Source organism: Nestor notabilis, unplaced genomic scaffold (genome assembly GCF_000696875.1).
Source record: "Nestor notabilis isolate BGI_N333 unplaced genomic scaffold, ASM69687v1 scaffold3595, whole genome shotgun sequence".
Taxonomy (NCBI): Eukaryota; Metazoa; Chordata; class Aves; order Psittaciformes; family Psittacidae; genus Nestor; species Nestor notabilis.
In genome coordinates this window covers 84,424-105,849 of record NW_009930485.1, presented here as the reverse complement: position 1 = coordinate 105,849, position 21,426 = coordinate 84,424, and positions in this window count along the sequence as shown.

Below are 21,426 nucleotides of genomic sequence, written 5' to 3'. Positions count from 1 at the left end.
AAAGTAAGTCAGTTCTGTAATAAAAGGCAGAGGTAATGGAGGGAAAAAAAATAATTAAAATACATGCTTTAAATTATTGCAACAGCAGAGAAAGGACTCTTCTCTCATCAGCATTTTCCAGTTGGCTTATAACAAGAAAAAAATTAATCAGACTACAGATTCACCACAAACAGCTTTTCATTAGGTTATAAGATGGTTTAATGTGCCGCTTATTGTTTTCATAGTTGGTACCTATTTTTGTCAGTGTCCTGGCTTCAGCATAAACACAGTAAATTTGATACTCATTTATATGATTATCAAGCTTTTCCTGAGCCTACACCGCATCTTTCTTCCCCTTTCCTATCACAGTCACAGAAGCAGTACAATACCAGTGATAACAGCAGCAACAGTTGTGGTGTGGACTTATGTTCAAACTAATGCCTCACCCAACCCTTTCCACATGAGCATTTATGTTCATTGGAGAAGAAATTTGCAGGGAAACTTTTCCCCAACATAAGAAACTCTTGGAGAAAGTCCCTGTGAGTTAGCTGTCTGCGGATCAATTGTGCTGTTCCCATGCCTGCTCATTTTGAAGCTTTCTTCTGATATTTGTGGGGGGTAATTTTACATCCTCAAATAAGTCTTGCTTCATGGTTTTATTGCAATGGAAGGAACAAGTAGTATCCCAAATAATGAAATAAGAACAATAAGAATAAAAATAAGAATGTGTAGGAGAATTACCAAATGAAGTTGCTTAGCAGAGGAGAGCTGTAGTGACATCTTGTGATAAGGGACATACCATGGACATTTGGGTTTCTAGTTACTGCTGCGTGACACCTGTTTGAAAGCTGTCAGAGCCATTATCTAGTGCCTGTCATCCCCTGTGCCCATGGGAGTGCATTGAAAGTCTTTCTTTTCAAAGCATTCTAAAGTGACTAATGGAAGAAAACAGGAGGAAAAAGTCACTTAAAATGTGTCATTAACATACAGGTGCAGAAATTCCAAAGCCCCTGAATATAACACCATGGGAGCACATACAGTCTGCATTCATGAAAGAGACAATAAGTGTTTTATAACCAGCCTGCCGTGTGATACTTAATTAGCACAGGTACTCTGATGAGTGAGGAAGACACAGGAGTTAAACAGTTATCAAGTGCAAAACTAAACACTGACCTACTATTCATGCAAGAAGGAAAATGTGCCTGGACCTGGAGGTCTTATGTCTGCATTTAGAAAAGCAAGCCAGCATGTAACAGAGACCACACCTCATGTGTGTGTTAGAGTCAAAAGCCAAAATATACAGTAAAAGTAATTGCTTATACTTCCACAGTGCATTTCACCCAAATATTCCAAAACATGACATCATCTCATACTGTCTTTTCATCTTCAAGTCTAGCTCCAGGTGTGCTACTGCTTGCACTCCCTGGCAAAGAAAGGGATATGATGCAGATGCAATCTGCACAGAGAAGGGGGTATGATCTCTATCACCCCTGAGGTCTCCATCACTAGTATACATTTGTAACACTAGTTACACATTTAGTTAGTGAGGCACTAGGGATCTCGATGTCTGCTTTCACAATTAGTAGTCACCCAATATCAAGTGACTACTGCTTAAGGCAAATGGTTAAAAACAGTTCAAAAGCCAGTGTCGGTGACATTGTTTATGGTTTATGTCAGTTTAGAAAGAGGAAGGCTGATCTGTGCAGGTTCTCTGTGTGTCAGTGAGATTATCAGTGACACAGTCTGTTTCAGAGGCTTTCTTTTTCTTCGTGTTAGTCTCTGCCAAGTTTCTGTAGACTCTCCGATCTTAAGTAAAGCACAGAGAAGATAAATTGGCAAAAGATCTTAGTATTGATAAACCTGTTCTTGCAGCTGGTGACTCAGCTGCTCTTATCTGACTCTTCAAGTAGATGTGAACCTGAGGTTTTCCTCTCTCTGGCATTTCACCTTTCCAAAGGTCAGCAACTTCCTCATGGCCTTCTTGATTACTTGACATAGATTGCTTTAATTCCCCTCAAAACCAGTACTTAAGAGAACAATGTTTTCTCAGGAAGGACAAAATGCAATCTAGTATTCAGAGAAGGCAATTTGTGTTTTTTTAGCACAAAGTCGTTTTCCCAGGGGATGAATTCTGATGATGTTCGTATACCCTCCAAAATTATTTTCCTTTGTAGCAGGATCTGGCCCTAAACAGTTCATGTCTCTGCCACATAAGGAGCCCACTGTCACTAACAAAAGCCAGTCAGGGAAGAAGAATGATGTAAAAAATACACCTTTTTTTGAAACGTATGATTATGGTTGCCCTTTTGAAATTTCCTTTTGCTCCCAATAATCTGTCTTTGCATTTTTCTGCTTTACTTTCTTAAATCCATTTGCTACCTGAAGATCACTAACATTGCTAGTTCAGCAGCACTGCCGGGGTCCTTTGGCCCAGGAACAGCCTTGTTCAAAACATCAGGAAATTCTTGGATAAACTCAGCCACAGTATTTGTTTATGCAGTATCACATACTTCTTTACTCTGGACCACAGATCATGTACTGTTTTTATGTGATGCCCATTTCAACACATAACAGTTCCTTGTTGCCCTCTGTACAACCACATGCATTGCTGTAAATGTTCAGGCAGCTGTTGTCACAACACTGGAGTTCTTCCAAGACCTTTTTCCAAAGATGGCAACTGCCTTAGTGAACAGGATCTCATCTATCATGTGATTTCTCAGCAATTCTCATTGGAAGTTTTGAAAACTTTCTGATGTCATGGCTGGAGGAAATCCTATTCTTATTCAGAAAAACTCCTAAAGCAAGTTTCATAGTCATCCACAGCTCTTATGGACATATGGAACCTCAAGTCTGAGTTCATGAAATTTCCTGACCACATGAGCATCTTCTAGTTTTATCTGAAAAGTCCCTGTTACACTGTTTTCTCATTTCTGTCCTTGTAAAGATTTCTTTGTGTTGGGAGTCTGTCTGTGCTTCCCCTGCAAGCATATTTTTACATGGTAGAAAAGGTCATTAGGTTTTTTGCCTTGACCAGGACACTTATGGTCTGAAAGTTGTAATGTTTGTGGTTCATGAGCACAAGTTGAATGTAGGCATTCGTGTTCAAAGGTGGTAGATGAAATTAATGAAAGAGCCAACCACAGAATTGCCTAAGGCTTGTACTTCTCAGAAAAGAGGAAAAAATGTCTTTAGTTTCCTGCAGTCTTGCTTTTCTGTGGAGCTTGTTCATGTCGTACTTCTGTCACAACACTAAATTCAATAATGTGGTTTCCAATAATGCCTGAAAGAAAATTAATAACACAGAAATTAGAGGAGTTATTGAATGTAATTAAAATGAAAAGTTTCCATCAGTGCTTGATTGCTCATTGTGATAATTGGAGACATGATGTTTAAACTGAGAAGCAGCAGCTGACAAAAGTTTCTCTGAGCCCCGGATTGTTCACATGTAAAATATACCAGAAGATCATAGCAGGTTTTTATGGGCAGTGTGGAATGCCCTCTCTTTCTATTATATGAGACATACTAAATAACATGGTGAAGGAAAAATACTGAGTTCATTATGAGAAAGAGTGGCAAACGGGGTTGAAGTTGTGATAAAATTAAGTTGCTGACCTCAGCTGATCTCAGTGCCAGTCCACTGGCTTACATAGCTGGAACCGACACCAACATTAGACCTGGGATTTTCAGTCTTTCTCAGCAGCATAATAATTGGAGGGTTTTTTTGAAAGTTCTGAAAATGTTTTAAAATTACCAAAATCAGTCCAGTCGGGGCATAGGCTTGAAAATAGGCAGGATTTTTACACATACCAAATGATATGGAGGCATAACTCTAACAGGAAACCAGCAGAACACACATTTCTAACCACCTCAACAATTTGGAAGGTCCCAGGCTGGTACTTGGGCAAAGGCAGCAGCAGTCAGTGTGAAACAGGAACAATATTTGGTGGAATTCAATTCATTTTATTTTAGCTGTTCAAAATATAGCATATAAAATAAGCTAGTTGTCTACACTCACTGAGTAGCTGATGCAAAGAGACAAGCACTATTTAGGATCCAGCCCTCCCACCAGTCTTAACAATCTTAGGACAAACCAAATTGATTCTGATGACAGAAATAGACATTCTTAATGGAGTGCAATTCATCCTACAGTCTCACTGACTGAAAACAGCCAAGGGCAAGCAATTCACCTCCAGAAAAGTAGGCATCTAAAGTCACCAAGATGAGTCCTGAGATAACTCTATTTCCTGTACTTCATTCAAAGCAGACCTCTCCTTGATGAGTGTCCTTCCATTTTACAAGCTGATACAGATGGTTTTTTTTATTTTCTGAAAGGGTAGAAGGAATGGGGAAGAACTCTGCTGAGGACTGTTCTGATGCTGTGATCTGGAGTTTTGTTATCCTCCTAATGAGAGAGTCGGTTTTGCTTGAAGCTTTAACAGAGAGTGCACTGGACATATTTTCCTAGTTTCCTTTGCAGACCTGGTAAAACCAGTGTGAAACTTGTCTCTCTCTACTCACAGAAACACAGAGTACTCTGGATGGGTATAACAGACCCCAGCCTAAATCCATTTGCAGGTTTTGGGGATACACAAGCAGGCAAGAGCACTGTCACTGTCTGGCATAAACCTGACTGCTAATCACTACCTTTCACATGCAGCAGAGGTGTTTATAAAGAAATAAGACGCTGCTCCCTAAAGAAACCAGAAACAAGATGCTGCTTCCTGAAGTCAGAAGCAATGTGTTTATTTGTATAGTGCATGTCTTATATTAGAGATCAAACAAATTTCTCTGAAGGAGGACATAATTAAAGAAATGAAATCCCCCAAGTTAAACATTTCACCACTGTGGTCCCACTATACTTGTTGCTATAACCTTAGCTTTAGAATGTTAAAAACTCAAAAAGTTTGGGAGCTGGACACCAGATGTTCTTCTCTGCTTTTGATGAGCAGACTTTGGTGCCACAGAAGGAGAGAGCAAATCTTGCCACTGGAAAGCATCCAAATGAACCAAGCATTAAAAGGAGCCCTTCAGACAGCCCAAGAACTCTATCTGACTTCAGGTGTACACGAGTATTGATGCAGTCCCTGGGCCTGTAATAACAGTAATCCCATATGTGATACTAGTTTTACAACATCCTTACTTGTGCTAACTAAAACTTGTTAACATGAATTTTAGTCTTACGAAACGTAACTGGTGAGGATGCTCAGATTTGATTGTTTTTAAATTGTCTGCAAATCAAGATCTTTGTGAGAGCTAAAATGAAAAAAAGTAAACCAGCTTAATTATGGCTTAGTGTACAGATTCTGTGGTTACATGTTTTATATAAAGGTTTCTTGTTCCCAAGAGCACACATCTTGCCATAATATCCTTTAGAAAACACGTCATTAGTGTAAAATGACTAACAGGAAAAATAAGAAAAAAAAAAGAAAAGAAATAAAGCAGCACATTACTTTGTTTTCAAATGCAGTTACGTATATCTTTTTTTTTATTTCTCCAGATGCAGAACTGGGAAACTGGGGAGAGTTCTGGTCATTAGGCAAAAATGGCACAGCATAATCAAATCTACCTAATCTTTATTGTTCATTTTGCTCTAGAAGAGGAGAGCAACAAGCCTAGTTTGTTTTGTGTTCAATAATAGTGAAACAGTTTAGGAGCTCTGCCTGGGTGGTTTTGAAGACTTGCTCTGGAGCATGGCCAGGCTATTCCAAGGACACTGCAAATGCATAGTAACTTTAGGGAAAAAAAGGTAAGGGTGTGATTTTGTTCATGGTTCTTGACAACATGCTGCTAAAAGACAACTTAGAGTCAGCCCTGATAAAAGTTCTCTGTCATGTGAGTCATCTGAAGTATGAAAGTCTCTGGTGAGCCATAGGGTTCAAGAATTAACATCTTGCCTGTTGTTCCATTTTTGCAGAAAATAGCTGGTGTTTTGTCTTCTGATTGCCAGGGAGAAAAACAAGAGCATCACAGTTTCTCCAAATAGCTCAATTTCCAATTATGGGAACATAATATTTGTCACTTTTTTAGCTGTTTTTTCACTTTAGCTAAAATGAATTGTGTTAAAATACTTTCGTCTCTACTAGAGTTTATGAAGCTGATGGCTCCTTTGAAATGAGTGGGAGCCCACGGCTGTGATATCACTGCTATATCTTACTGCCTTTTTTTAAAAAAAAAGAATCTGTCACCAATTTTTCACAAGGATTTTAGTGGCATGAGAGTGAATAGATAGCTATCTCTTCCAGTTTTTGAAGCACTGGCAGTTGACCCTCTTAAAAGAAATTAGTCTGTGCTGTTGCAAATATGTAAAGCTCCTAGCTGAGATGTGTACCTTCAAAGACAGCTATTATTTTCTTTACCTAATCAGTATTGTTGTGCAGACAGTGGCAAACATAAAATCTGAGTAGGCCCTTGCTAATGCTCTTTCCATACTCCTTCACAACACATTCCTTCAAAATCACTGAATTCGTCACCTGCTGCTAATTTTCATCAAGAAAACCCTTTCATTGAGTTCACCACAAGCATTTCTGAGCTGTGCTCACAGAACTGGCATTGAGTTCCTCAGTCTCTAGATGGATCAAACCCTGCTCTGGGAGTGTCTGTCCTGTTACAACTGCCACTGCTTTTCCATTGCTTCAAGGCTTCTGCTGGTCACCTGGAGGGAGTGAGGAAGACTGCTTTGATGCATAGCTTGTTTTTGCAGATGAAAGTGGGGAAAGGTGTTTTGATTTCCTACGACCCACTCTTGTAGTAGCTTCTGATCTGTTCTTACAGGGATCCAGAGTTTGGTAAGGTTTTTCTTGGTGCCTAGGGTGATAAATGTGGGACAGGGATGCTGTGTACCATCATAAACTGGAACTCTCTTGTGCAGCTGCCTGGAATGAAAAGAGTTGGTCTTACATTCTTAATGTTTCACTTTACACAGGGTGAAAATATGCCTATGTTTTATACTTGTTATTTTAATAACTGTTTTTTCATTCATTACCTGTGGAATAGGAGGTAGTCTGTGAGTCCAAGCTGTGCTCATATAGCCCTGTCTCTTACTGCCAAATGGGAACATGAAGGATGGATCTCTGAAAACAATTACATTTCTCTTGATACAAAAAAAAAGGGGGGGGGGGGGAGGAAGGCTGTTTTTCAAGTTTTAAGTAGCTTGCTAACAACATAGAAACTCTAACTAGAATTTATACCACCTCTGTTATTAAGGTAGCAGCCAGGCTAAGAGGTTCCCAATTGTGTTTGAGGGTGGCTGGAGCCAGTAAGGGAGGATGGAGACTTGCATTCATGAAAACCTAGATCTGCATCATGGGACCATTGGTGAGTAGGGGGAGGATATGGAAGAACAGCTCTGAAGTGGGCCTGCACTCCTCTAGTGGGATTCTTCACTGCCTGTGCAACAGAGGCAAGTGTTTACTATATTTCACAATAGCAGGGTATGAAGAGTTTAGTCGCTCCCTGATCACATATGAAAGGGAAATAATCCTCAGAATTTATACATATTACTAAGTGTGGCCTGCAATGAATTATGTGCACATAAATACCAAAAATGACCCATTGCAGATATTTCTAAACAATATCAAGTAATAAATGAAACAGAATATTTGATTGCATTACATGCAGAAAAATTAAAAATAAGATTCATGAAAATTTATCAAATACACTATATATTTAACCAAGCCTCTGGAAAAAAGTAGAGCAAGATTTTAAGAGATTTTACAATGCAAATACCTATTCAAATCTGCTATTTTTTTGGTATATGTTACAACTAAAATGTTTTACTGGTTTATGAGTTCGCAACCTGCAGTCCCAGCCTTTGGCACCAGCTGTGCAGAGTTGAGGTCACTCTTTTTTTGGTTTGTGTTGAAACAGAACTTTTGTGGAAGAATTCAAAGGATTGTGATGTTTTCTTCTCTTGCAAAGCAGAGATAAAATCTGGCAGGACTAGAGAAATACTAACAAAGATTAAATTATCTGTTCCACTCTTACTACAATATTCCTCCCTTTGCTCTATTCACCATTTTTTAATCAATTTTAAAATAGCATGTTATCTGTGGTACCAGCCATGGCAATTTTTTTTTTCAGAACAGACCATTATCATCATTTAGTCTGACCTTCTGGATACCACAAGCCATGAAATTTCACCTATGGATTCCACTGTCTAATAATCTGTTGTAGAAGATAAATGCTGGGTAGAGTTTATTTCTGTATTGAGTGGAAAATGTCTCCTGCTCCAACACAGAAATTTCGAAAGACTTTCATCCTGGCCTGCCACCTAACTCAGTGCTGATAAAATTAGATCCGTCTGTCCAAAGGAATTATTTGTTTTCATTCTGAAGCACTGGATGACATTTTGCTTTTATTCATTTGCAGGCTGAAGTAAATACCAGTCACATCCTTGTTTTGGTGCACTGTATTGCTCAGGGAGCTTGGAGACTGAATTCACATGATATTACAGCCCACCAGTGCAGCTGCCCAGAGTAATTTTCTCTAATATGCACAAAGCTGACAATGGGCCAAAGGTTCAAATGAAAGTTTTATCTCTACAGAGTCATTGATAAGAGACATTAGAGTCACTTTCCTTCTGAGTAAAGACTCAGGGTGTTCAACATATCAGGTGTAAACTTTGCTCCTCTGTCCTTTCAGCTGTAATCAAAGAAAAAAGTCTTGATGCAGTAAGATGACAAAGTAGCTCATCACCGTTCTTCCCTTGAGCAATTCTCTTGAACACAGCTATATAACTATGAGATGATTGTAATGAAGGTCTGCCCATATCCATCTGGCTATACATCAGCCTTTCTGATATCTTATCTGTCTTATGGATTTTGGGGATCTTTCGACCCCTTTGGAATCACTAAAAGGTAGGGCATATTTTCATGCTAAATATTTGAAGTCTATAATATTCAATAAACCTGTACCCTAATTGGTTGCTGTTTGGGGCACTTCAACAAGATACTAATTCCTCTGCTGCCATCCCTGTGTAATAATTATCCTGCACATTTTTCTACTTGCTTTATGCTGTCACATAGCCTGTGGTTGCTGACTGTTGAATATATTCCGATTTCTTAAACTTTAAGAAGTCCAGAGATGATAAAAGCTGTGAATATGAACAAGATTGTCTTTAAAGTGTGATCTGAACTCCAAGTTCACCATTCTTGGGAAGTTGTAGCTGGAGGATGACCCAGCCCCTGGATGAGGGCTGTGCACTCACACAGTTGCTGCAGTGAACCCTAGAGCTGGCCCAACCAATCAGTCAGTGCCATCGAAGAATTACAGTCAAGTTTTTCGATAGACTTTGGTCATGCAGACTTGATTTCTGATCAGAAAAAGGATCATCTAAAAACCTTTCTTAAAAGGGAGGCTTTAATGCTGTGTTTTAACAAAATGCTACAGACTCATGGGGCAGTTACAGTGACCGCAATGGGGTCTTCCTAGATTCTCATCAGAGGGACTGGGTTGCCCTGTTAACCCTTCTTTTGCTGATACAGATTGATTATTTTGCACACAACATGCACAGCCTAGGGGCAAGAAATGAAGATTAACTCTCAGGGAAGACTGATAAATGTTTTTTACATTCCTCAGTGATGAGGGCACTGTTTCCTTTCTGGGAGCATCCTGCAGCTAACCAATTCTCTGCCATTCCATTCCATGCCACTATCCAGCAATGCAGCAGTCACAATATCCCAGAACAGGATGAACCTGTTTTTATTTGTTTATTTATTCAGTGTGTTAATGGAGCAGCATTTGCTTGATCAATGACCTGCAGTTCAGATCTCCTAAATGGCAGTAGAAAGAACAGAACAGAGAGGGGACAGCTGCTAGGGCTGGTCTCCGGGCTGCAGGTCTGGTTTCTGCCATGGCCTGAGAGAAGAGTAACAGCACTGGGCTTGTCCTTGGGAACCGGTGGCAGAGGATGTGTCAGGGACCCCAGCAGCTGTGCCCAAGGCATGGCCATGAAGGGCAGGGACAGATCCTGGGCCTCCTGGGCTCAGGCACTGCCTCAGGACCAGCACCCCACAGTCTTCCTCCACAGGATGCTGGGTGAAGGGGCAGAGGGTGGGGCTTGGCATGAGGGGCCCCATCAGCCCCATGTCACTATGCCATCACTGGGCAACGCAGAGGTCACAATATCCCAGGACAGGACAAAAGGGAGCAGCCTCCTGTGTCCCCTGGCAGAGATGGCCCAGGGCAGCCTGAAGGCATCTGAGAGGAAGTCCTTCAGCTGGTGGACTGAGTTATAGGGCTTTGAGGGACGAAGTCCAGCAGAGTGGCTGGTCAAGGCTTCTGAAGGTTCTCTGCTGCAAGGCCAGGTCCTGGTGGGACCAGCTTCTTAGCTCATTGGAGGGATAGCAATCCTTTTCAGCTGGATAGCAGTGGCCAGACCATAGGAATGCCTTCATGAGGAGCACTGCAGAGCTCACGATCCTCTTCTTCCATGGAGCCAAGGACAGCAGTAAGTAAGCAATGGGATGCAGAGATGTTTCCAGGGATCCCAGTGCTTTGGAGCAGCCACTGATACCCTGCCAGGTGTAGGAAGGATTCTTGTGCCCCAGGGCAACCAGATTAGGAGTCTGGCCACTCTTGGAAGCCCCTGAGGTGGCTCCAGGGTGAGGGAGACTAGGACTTGGGCATTTTCTGGGAGGTGTGACCAGGCTGCGGACAGGGAGCAGGTCCTGCTCACATGCTCAGGGATAGCCGATCGCCAGTGTTGGGGTCAGGAAGGAATTTTCCCCCTGGACAGATTGGCACTGGTCCTGGGGTTTTTTTGCCTTCCTCTGAGCATTGAGCATGACCACTTGTCAGGGCTCCTCTGGTCCATTCTGGTTGCGTGTCCTGCAGCCCTTGTCAGGGCTTCCCCAGGCCTTTTGACCTTGGTTCTTGTCTGCTGCTCTCACACCTCCAAGGCACCACTTGTGCCCTGGTGGTCTCTGGCTCCATTGCCCACGGCAAGCTCAGAGCGGGAGTGTGTTCTGCTCTTCCCTTGGCTCCTTTTCCCTGGGGGATCTTGCTTGTGCACAGCAGCCTGTGCTTGGAAGGGCTCCAGCCCTGCTGCCCCATCAGCAGATGCCACTTTCCAGCTTTCTCTGCATGGAACACCAGTGCTTTGGCAGCAGTTTTTATGCTGGCATCCCTGGCCAGGAAGCGTAGCGGCTGAGCAAGTGTTGGAAGTCAATAGTGTGCTTGTCATCAGAAGGTGTCATGCTTTGGGAAACAGCCCACAGTACCACAAGCCTCCTTCTTGCACATCTGTGTGTGGTCTGTGCCAATGCTCATTCTTCACATTCTCGCTCTTCAGGAGACAGGGACTTCTTCCTGCGGCTGCTTTCCATGGCTCTGTGGCTTTGCTTTCCCAGACTGTAATGGATATTTTTTTCAAGCTAACCTGAAGAATGCATCAGCTTGTTCCTGGCTACACCTGTGCATTGTGTTGATGCTTGTGAGCATTAGCTCTGAAACACAGTAAAAATTGATTACCCCTGGCGTTGCAGGAAAATAAGTCTGTTATTCAGGTCAGGGTGACCACTGGAAATGAAATGGAATGGAATAGAATGGAATGGAAAGGAATAGAATGGAAAGAAAAGGGAAGGGAAAGGAAACAATGTGGAATGGAATGGAATGGAATGGAGGCAATAGAATGGAATGGAGAGGAATGGAATAGAATGGAATGGAAAGGAAATGGAATGGAATGGAAAGACATGAAATAGAATGGAACAGAATAGAAATAGAATAGAATGGAATGGAGTGCAATAGAATGGAGAGGAAATTAATAGAATGGAATGTAAGTGAAATGAAATGGAAAAGAAATGATATTGAATTAAGTGGAATGAAAAAGAAAGGGAATGGAATCAAGAGGCACAGAATGGAATGCTATGGAAAGGAAATGGAATGGAATGGAGGGGCAAAAAGTGGAATGGAATAGACTAGAAATGGAATGAAATGGAGTGGAATGTAATGCAAGATAAGGGAGAGGCAATGAAGAGAATGGAATATAAATGAAATGGAATGGAATAGAAATGGTGTGGAATGGAATGGAAGATAATTGAAAGGCGTGAAAGAGAATAGAAAGGGAATGGAGTGGAATTGAGAAGCATGGACTGGAAAGGAATTGGATGTGATGGAATGGAATAGAATAAAATGGAATGGAATGGAATATACTGGAATGGAAGAGAATCCAATGGAATGGAAAGGGAATGAAATTGAATGGAATGTAATGGAATGGAATTAAGATGCATAGATTAGAATGCAATGGAAAGGAAATGGAATTAAACGGAATGGAATGGAACTGATTGGAATAGGGTGGAATGCAATGCAATGCAAAAAAATGGAGAGGCAATGAATGGAATGAAATGTAAATGGACTTTAATAGAAATGAAATTGGAATGGAATGGTATGGAATCCAGAGGCATGGAATGGAATGGAGAGGCATGGAATCACAAGGCATAGAATAGAATCCAAAGGAAAGGAAATGGAAAGGAATGGAGAGGCAATAAATGGAATGGAATGTAAATGGAATTTAATAGATATGAAATTGGAATTTAATGGAACAGAATAGAAATGGAATGGAATGGAATGGAATCGAGAGGCATAGAATGAAATGCAATGGAAAGGAGATGCTCTGGAATGGAGAGGCATGAAACAGAATTGAACAGAATAGAAACAAAATAGAGTGGAATGGAATACAATGGAATGGAATAGAAGAGAATTAAGAACTATGCAATGGAATAGAAAGGTAATCGAATTTAATGGAATGGAATAGAATTGAGAGGCATAGAATAGAATGGAATAGAAAGGAAATGAACTGCAATGGAGAGGCAAAGAACAGAACCAAACAGAACAAAAATGTAGTGCAATGGAGAGGCATGGACTAGAATGGAATGTAAATGAAACAGAAAGGAGTAGAAATGGTATTGAATGTAAAGGACGGGAAGAGAAATTAAATGGAATGGACTGGAATAGACTGGGATGGAATGCAATTGAATGCAATGCTATGCAAAACCATGGAGGAGCGATGAAAAGAAAGAAATGTAAATGGAATGGAGTAGAAATGAAATTGAAATGGAATGGAAATGGAATGGGCTGGAAATGGACTGGAATCGAGAGGCATGGAATAGAATGCAACATAAAGGAAATGGAATGCAATGGAAAAGAAAAAAAAAAGAGGCAATGAATAGAATGGAATGTAAATGGAATGGAATAGAAATTAAATTGAAATGGAACGGAATGGAATGAAGAGGCATGGAAAAAAATGGAATGGAAAAGAAATGGAATGGAGTAGATTTCAACAGAATGGAATGCAATGCAATGAAAAAAAATGGAGAGGCAATGAATGGAATGTAGATGGACTTGAATAGATATTAAATTGGAATTGAATGGAATGGAATAGAAATGGAATGGAATGGTATCGAGAGGCATGGAATTGAGAGGCATACAATAGAATCCAATGGAAAGGAAAAGAAATAGGATGGTGAGGCGATGAATAGAATGGATTGTAAATGAACGGAGTAGAAAGGAAATTGATATGGAATGGAAATGGCCTGGAATGGAATCGAGAGGCATGGAATAGAATGGAATGGGAAGGAAATGGAATGCAATGCAGCGCAAAAAAAAAATGGAGAGGCAATGATTGGAATGTAGATGGACTTGAATAGAAATTACATTGGAATTGAATGGAATGGAATAGCCTTGGAATGGAATGGTATGGAATCGAGAGGCATGGAATGGTATCAAGAGGCATACAATAGAATCCAATGGAAAGGAAGTGGATGGAATGGAGAGACAATGAATAGAATGGAATGTAAATGGAATGGAATAGAAATTAAATTGAAATGAAACGGAATGGAATGAAGAGGCATGGAATAAAATGGAATGGAAAGGAAATGGAATGGAATGGTATGGAACAGAGAGTATGGAACGGAATCGAGAAGCAAGGAATCGAGAGGCATCCAATAGAAAGGAAATGGAATAGAATGGAGAGGCGATGAATAGAGTGGAATGTAAATGAATGGAACAGAAATGAATTAGAAATGGAATGGAAAAGGCCTAGAGAGGCACGGAATAGAATGAAACAGAAAGGAAACGGAATGCAATGCAATGCAAAAAAAAAAATGGAGAGGCAATGCAATGCAATGTAAATGGACTTGAATAAAAGTTAAATTGGAATTGAATGTAATGGAATAGAAATGGAATGGAATGGTATGGAATCGAGAGGCATGGAATGGAATCGAGAGGCATGGAATTGAGAGGCATACGATAGAATCCGATGGAAAGGAAAATATAGAGGATGGTGAGGCGACGAATAGAAAGGATTTTAAATGAACGGAGTAGAAAGTAAACTGATATGGAACGGAAATGGCCTGTAATGGAATCGAGAGGCATGGAATAGAATGGAACAGAAAGGAAATGGAATGCAATGCAATGCAAAAAAAAATGGAGAGGCAATGCAATGGAATGTAGATGGACTTGAATAGAAATTAAATTGGAATGGAATAGAAGTGGAATGGTATGGAACTGAGAGGCATGGAATGTAATTGCGAGGCATGGAATTGAGAGGCATAAAATAGAATCCAATGGAAAGGGAGTGGAATGGAATGGAGAGGCGATGAATAGAATGGAATGTAAATGAACGGAGCAGAAATGAAATTGAAATGGAATGGAAATGGCCTGGAATGGAATCAAGAGGCATGGAATAGAATGGAATGGAAAGGAAATGGAATGCAATGCAAAAAATCAAAATAAAAATGGAGAGGCAATTAATGGAATGTAAAAGGACTTCAATAGAAATTAAATTGGAATTGATTGGTATGGAATAGAAATGGAATGGAATGGTATGGAATCGAGAGGCATGGACTGGAATCGTGAGGCATACAACAGAATCCAGTGTAAAGGTGATGGAATGGAATGGAGAGACAATGAATAGAATGGAATGTAAATGATACGGAATGGACTAGTAATTAAATTGAATGAAATGGAATGGATTAGAAATGGAACGGAGTGGAATCAAGCGACATAGAATGGAATGCAATGGAAAGGAAATGGGATGGAATGGTGGGACATGAAATAGAATGGAATGGAATGGAATGGAATAGAATGCAATTCAATTGAATACAATGCAGTGCAATGCAATGCAGTTGAATGGAGAGGCACTGCATATAATTGAATGTACATAGAATGGAATAGAAATGAAATTGAATGAATTGGTATGGACTAGAAATGGAATGGAATCGAAAAGCATGGAATGGTAGAAATATGGAATGGAATGGAAGAGATTGGAATGGATTGTAGTGCAATGCAATGCAAAAAAGTTGGAGAGGCAATAAATAGAAAGTAAATGGAATGGAATAGAAATGAAATTTAAATTGAAAATGGAATGGAATGGAAGAGAATGGAGAGGCAATGAATAGAATGGAATGTAAATGAACGGAGTAGAAATGAAATTGAAATGGAATGGAAATGGCCTGGAATGGAATCAAGAGGCATGGAATAGAATGGAATGGAAAGGAAATGGAATGCAATGCAAAAAATCAAAATAAAAATGGAGAGGCAATTAATGGAATGTAAAAGGACTTCAATAGAAATTAAATTGGAATTGATTGGTATGGAATAGAAATGGAATGGAATGGTATGGAATCGAGAGGCATGGAATGGAATCCAGAGGCATACAATAGAATCCAATGGAAAGGAAACGGAATGCTATGCAATGCAAAAAAAAAATGGAGAGGCAATGCAATGCAATGTAAATGGACTTGAATAAAAGTTAAATTGGAATTGAATGTAATGGAATAGAAATGGAATGGAATGGTACGGAATCGAGAGGCATGGAATGGAATCCAGAGGCATACAATAGAATCCAATGGAAAGGAAACGGAATGGAATGGAGAGGTGATGAATAGACTGGAATGTAAATGAACAGAGTAGAAATGAAATTGAAATGGAATGGAATCAAGAGGCATGGAATAGAATGGAATTGAAAGGAAATGGAATGGAATGCAATGCAAAAAAAATGGAGAGGCAGTGATTGGAATGTAGAAGGACTTGTATAGAAATTAAATTGGAATTGAATGGAATGGAATAGAAATGGAATGGAATGGAATCGAGAGGCATGGAATGGAATAGAGAGGCATGGAATTGAGAGGCATACTACAGAATCCGATGGAAAGGAAAAGAAATAGGATGGTGAGGCGATGAATAGAATGGATTGTAAATGAACAGAGTAGAAAGTAAATTGATATGGAAGGGAAATGGCCTGGAATGGAATTGAGAGGCATGGAATAGAATGGAACAGAAAGGAATGGAATGCAATGCAAAAAAAAAAATGGAGAGGCAATGATTGGAATGTAGATGGACTTGAATAGAAATTAAATTGGAATTGAATGGAATGGAATTGCCTTGGAATGGAATGGTATGGAATCGAGAGGCATGGAATGGAATTGAGAGGCAAGGAATCGAGAGGCTTACAATAGAATCGAATGGAAAGGAAGTGGAATGGAATGGAGAGGCAATGAATAGAATGGAATGTAAATGGAATGGAAGTGAAATTAAATAGAAATGGAACGGAATGGAATGAAGTGGCATGGAATAAAATGGGATTGAAAAGAAATGGAATGGAATGGTATGGAATAGAGAGGCATGGAATGGAATCGAGAGGCAAGGAATCGAGAGGCATCCAATAGAAAGGAAATGGAATAGAATGGAGAGGCAATGAATAGAGTGGAATGTAAATGAATGGAGCAGAAATGAAATAGGAATGGAATGGAAATGGCCAGGAATGGAATCAAGAGGCATGGAATAGAATGGAATGGAAAGGAAATGGAAAGCAATGCAAAAAATAAAAATAAAAATGGAGAGGCAATTAATGGAATGTAAAAGGACTTCAATAGAAATTAAATTGGAATTGAATGGAATGGAATAGAAATGGAAAGGCATGGAATGGAATAGAGAGGCATGGAATTGAGAGGCATGCAATAGAATCCAATGGAAATGACATGGAATGGAATGGAGAGGCGATGAATAGACTGGAGTGTAAATGAACGGAGTAATGAAGTAGAAATGAAATTGAAATGGAATGGAAATGGCCTGGAATGGAATCGAGAGGCATGGAATAGAATGGAATGGAAAGGAAATGGAATGAAATGCAAAAAATCAAAATAAAAATGGAGAGGCAATTAATGGAATGTAAAAGGACTTCAATAGAAATTAAAATGGAATTGAATGGAATGGAATAGAAATGGAAAGGAATGGTATGGAATTGAGAGGCATGGAATGGGATCGAGAGGCATGGAATTGAGAGGCATATTATAGAATCCGATGGAAAGAAAAATATAGAGGATGGTGAGGCAATGAATAGAAAGGATTGTAAATGAACGGTGTAGAAAGGAAATGGGTATGTAACGGAAAACTGATATGTAACGGAAATGGCCTGGAATGGAATTGAGAGGCATGGAATAGAATGGAACGGAAAGGAAATGGAATGAAATGCAGTGCAAAAAAAAAATGGAGAGGCAATGCAATGGAATGTAGATGGACTTGAATAGAAATTAAATTGGAATGGAATGGAATAGAAATGGAATGGAATGGTATGGTATCGAGAGGCATGAAAGGGAATCGAGAGTCAAGGAATTGAGAGGCATGCAATAGAATCCAATGGAAATGACATGGAATGTAATGGAGAGGCGATGAATAGAGTGGAATGTAAATGAACGGAGCAGAAATGAAATTGAAATTGAATGGAAATGGCCTGGAATGGAATCGAGAGGCATGGAATAGAATGGAATGGAAAGGAAATAGAATGCAATGGAAAAAAAGGAAAAAAACAAGGAGAGGGAATGATTGGAATGTAAAAGGACTTGAATAGAAATTAAATTGGAATGGAATGGAATGGTATGGAAATGGAATGGAATGGTATGGAATCAAGAGGCATGGAATGGAATTGAGAGGCAAGGAATCGAGAGGCTTACAATAGAATCGAATGGAAAGGAAGTGGAATGGAATGGAGAGGCAATGAATAGAATGGAATGTGAATGGAATAGAAATTAAATTGAAATGGAACGTTATGGAATCAAGGGTCATGGAATCGAGAGGCATACAATAGTGTTTAATGGAAATGAAATGGAATGGAATTGAGAGGCGTCGAGTTGAATACAATGGAAAGATAATGGAATTGAATGCAATGGAATCAAGAGGCATGAAACAGAATGGAATAGAATAAAAATGGAATCGAGTGGAATGGAATGGGATGGGATGCAATGCAATGCAATAGAATGGAGAGGCAATGGATAGAACGGAAAGAAAATGAAACGGAATGGAACAGAAATCAAACTGAATGAAATGGAATGGACTAGAAATGGAATGGAATGGAATCGAGAAGCATGGAATGGTTTAGATATGGAATGAATTGGAATGGGATGGAATGCAATACAGTGCAAAAAAATGGAGAGGCGATGAATAGAATGGAATGTAATTTGAATGGAATAGAAATTAAATTGAAATGGAATGGAATCAAGAGGAATGGAATAAAATGGAATGGAAAGGAAATGGAATGGAGTGGATTTGAGGAGAATGGAATGCAATGCAACAAAAAAATACGGGGAGGCAATGAATAGAATGGAATGTAATTTGAATGGAATAGAAATTAAATTGAAATGGAATGGAATCAAGAGGAATGGAATAAAATGGAATGGAAAGGAAATGGAATGGAGTGGATTTGAGGAGAATGGAATGCAATGCAATGCAAAAAAAATGGAGAGGTAATGAATGGAATGGAATGGAATGGAATGTAATAGTATGGAATCAAGAGTCATGGAATGGAATCAAGAGGCGATGCAAATAAATGGAGTCAATGAATAGAATTGAAAGGAAATGGAATGGAGTAGAGATGAAATGGAATGGAATGGATATGCATAGAATGGAATGGAATAGAATGAAGAGAAATGAAATGGAATGGGATGGGATGGAGAGGCATAGATTGGAATGGAATAGAAAGGAAATGAAACGGAATGATTATATAAAACAGAATAACATAAAAATAAATGTAACCGAACCAGAAACAAATGGATTCGTAAAATAAAATCCTGTTTCCACTTTTAACTGTGTGATTTGTGTTCTTGAAAGTGGTTTTAGTGCTGATCACCCCTGGCATTGCTAGGAAATAACAGTCTCAGTGTTATTCAGCTCAGGGTGAGCATAGGGAATGGAATGGAAGGGAAGGGAAGGGAAGAGAAGAGAAGGGATCGTAAGGGAATGGAATATGAAACTATAGACTAGACTAGACTAGACAGAACAAAATAGAATTGAATGGAATTGTGAGGCATAGAAGGGAATGGAATGGAATGAAATTGAATGGAATACAATGGAATAAAGTTGACAGACATAGAATGGAGAATGGGATGGAATAGAATAGAAATGTAATGGAATAGAATAGAAATGGAATACCTCTATACCTCACTATGGGTTCCAGGGAGAAGGGAACAACATGGTGTGATCAAGACTCAGATGTCAGGCTACCCCTGAACTGCATCCCCTGAAGAGCTCTCCCATATTTTTGCAAGCCCATTACAGAATCTATGCTTAGCCACATGTATTGTTCTAGTCCAGATTTACTTGTGATGTTTGATCTGGGGTGTGACATTCATTCATAAATGTAATGAAGAGATCACCAGTATTTAAAAAATGAAGATTATAGATATCGTCCTCTTACCAGCAGCGGCTGTCGGCAAGAGATAGCAAGTGTTGCAGAGGGTCTGTTTCACTGTACAGTGGAAATTCAGTGGATGTCGTAGGCAGTACTGATTTCCTGTGGACTTAAATGGACTTACAGTCTGTCCTGTTGTGTGCTACAAGGATCCCATCTGAACCATCTGCAACCAAGTTTAAATAAATACCAATGTTTTAATAGAAATTTCACACTGATTTCTGCTCTGGTCAACTGATTTTATTTTTTGGTGTGTGTGTTTCTCCGTCCCTGTAAATGTCCTTAAATACATTCTGCCAGGACAGTCAAGAGCTTTTCCTTCAATATCTGTAGTTCCTGTGGTCCCTGTTTGCTTGACAGAGTTTTGTCAAACAGCATAGAAGTCCAATTTCTACTTTTAATACTTACACATCACTGAGCTCTCTTTTTTCTCATGTTTTAAATAAATACCACCACCTCCCCCACAGTATTTTCAAACTATCCATGCAGTTTAATCTCCTCAAAGAGGATTTAATATAAGACACCAGCATGAAACTTAATGGCATATGATATTTCAGAAGCCTGACTAGATGATCTAATGATTGCTTCTGGCTTTAAACACTGAAACTCTTGGATCCTCACTTTGCTGATGCCTACCTCATATAAAATACAATTCCGAATAAAAATAACCTGACCATTCATCATTTGTTTTCTTAATGGGAAAGAATTATTTCACTGCAGCAAAATCACAGAAAAAGGAATTTTACTGGTGCACCTTTGATTTGGTGGAGTGTTCCTTAACCCGAAGCCTCATCTTTTATGAAGGATCAGAGCCATTTTTCTATGCTGGATCATGACATCAGGCCTGTATCACCACTGATATGTGGAATGTCCTTATGAATACAAAAGAGAACAGACCTCATTTGTACAAGAAGAAAAACAAAACAAGGCATCAACTGCAATTTCCTTGCCAAAAAGAGTTCAAATATTGAGTGATGTGAAAGCTTCGGGGAGAACTGTGAGGATCAGATGAAATCTTCTAAATAATGACAACAACAATAAAAATGTTGTTTTAAAATATATTAGAAAGGATGGCTGAACTAGTAGTCAGAAAATCTGGGCTTAGAACAGTATATCAAGCAGGGGAGCCTGAAATGAAATGTCACTAGACTTTAGGTGTTCAGATCCAAGTTTGTGACCAAGCTTGCCTAAAGCTGTCCCCAGCATATCAGCAGCTCTACAGTGAGTATATCAGGGTACTGGTGGCTCCTGCCAAAACTACTGTGTGAGCCTGGACCAGGACACAGAGTACAGGAGTCCCCTGCAGGGTACATCTCATGGGTGGCTGAAAATGTGCTCCTGAATGGGAGCAGCTCCTGCAGGAAACACAGCTGTTGGCTTGTTTCCATCCCTGTCACATAGCTTAGCTAGCAATGGGAACATTCAGCCAGCAATGCCTCCTCCCTCTGGGACACCTCCTTTTGCAGCTAGTGATGGGGTGCCTTGTAGACTGCAGAGGATCTTAAACCAAAATTAGAGCCAAGACTCCAGCAAAAGTCCTCTCCACCACAAAGCAGCATGCTGTCTGTACTGAGATACAGTGGGAAGCAGAGGACCCTGCAGTGAGTGCTTGGCAGTTGCCTGGGCATCTCCCTGCAAGCCCATTTTGAGAGAAAAAAAGTTAGATTATAGAGAAAATAATGACTGTAGCCCAGTATATTTACTGCCATTTTTGTCTCACTGTTTAGGACACCGCCTGAAAGGTGATTATATTTCCCCCTCCAGAA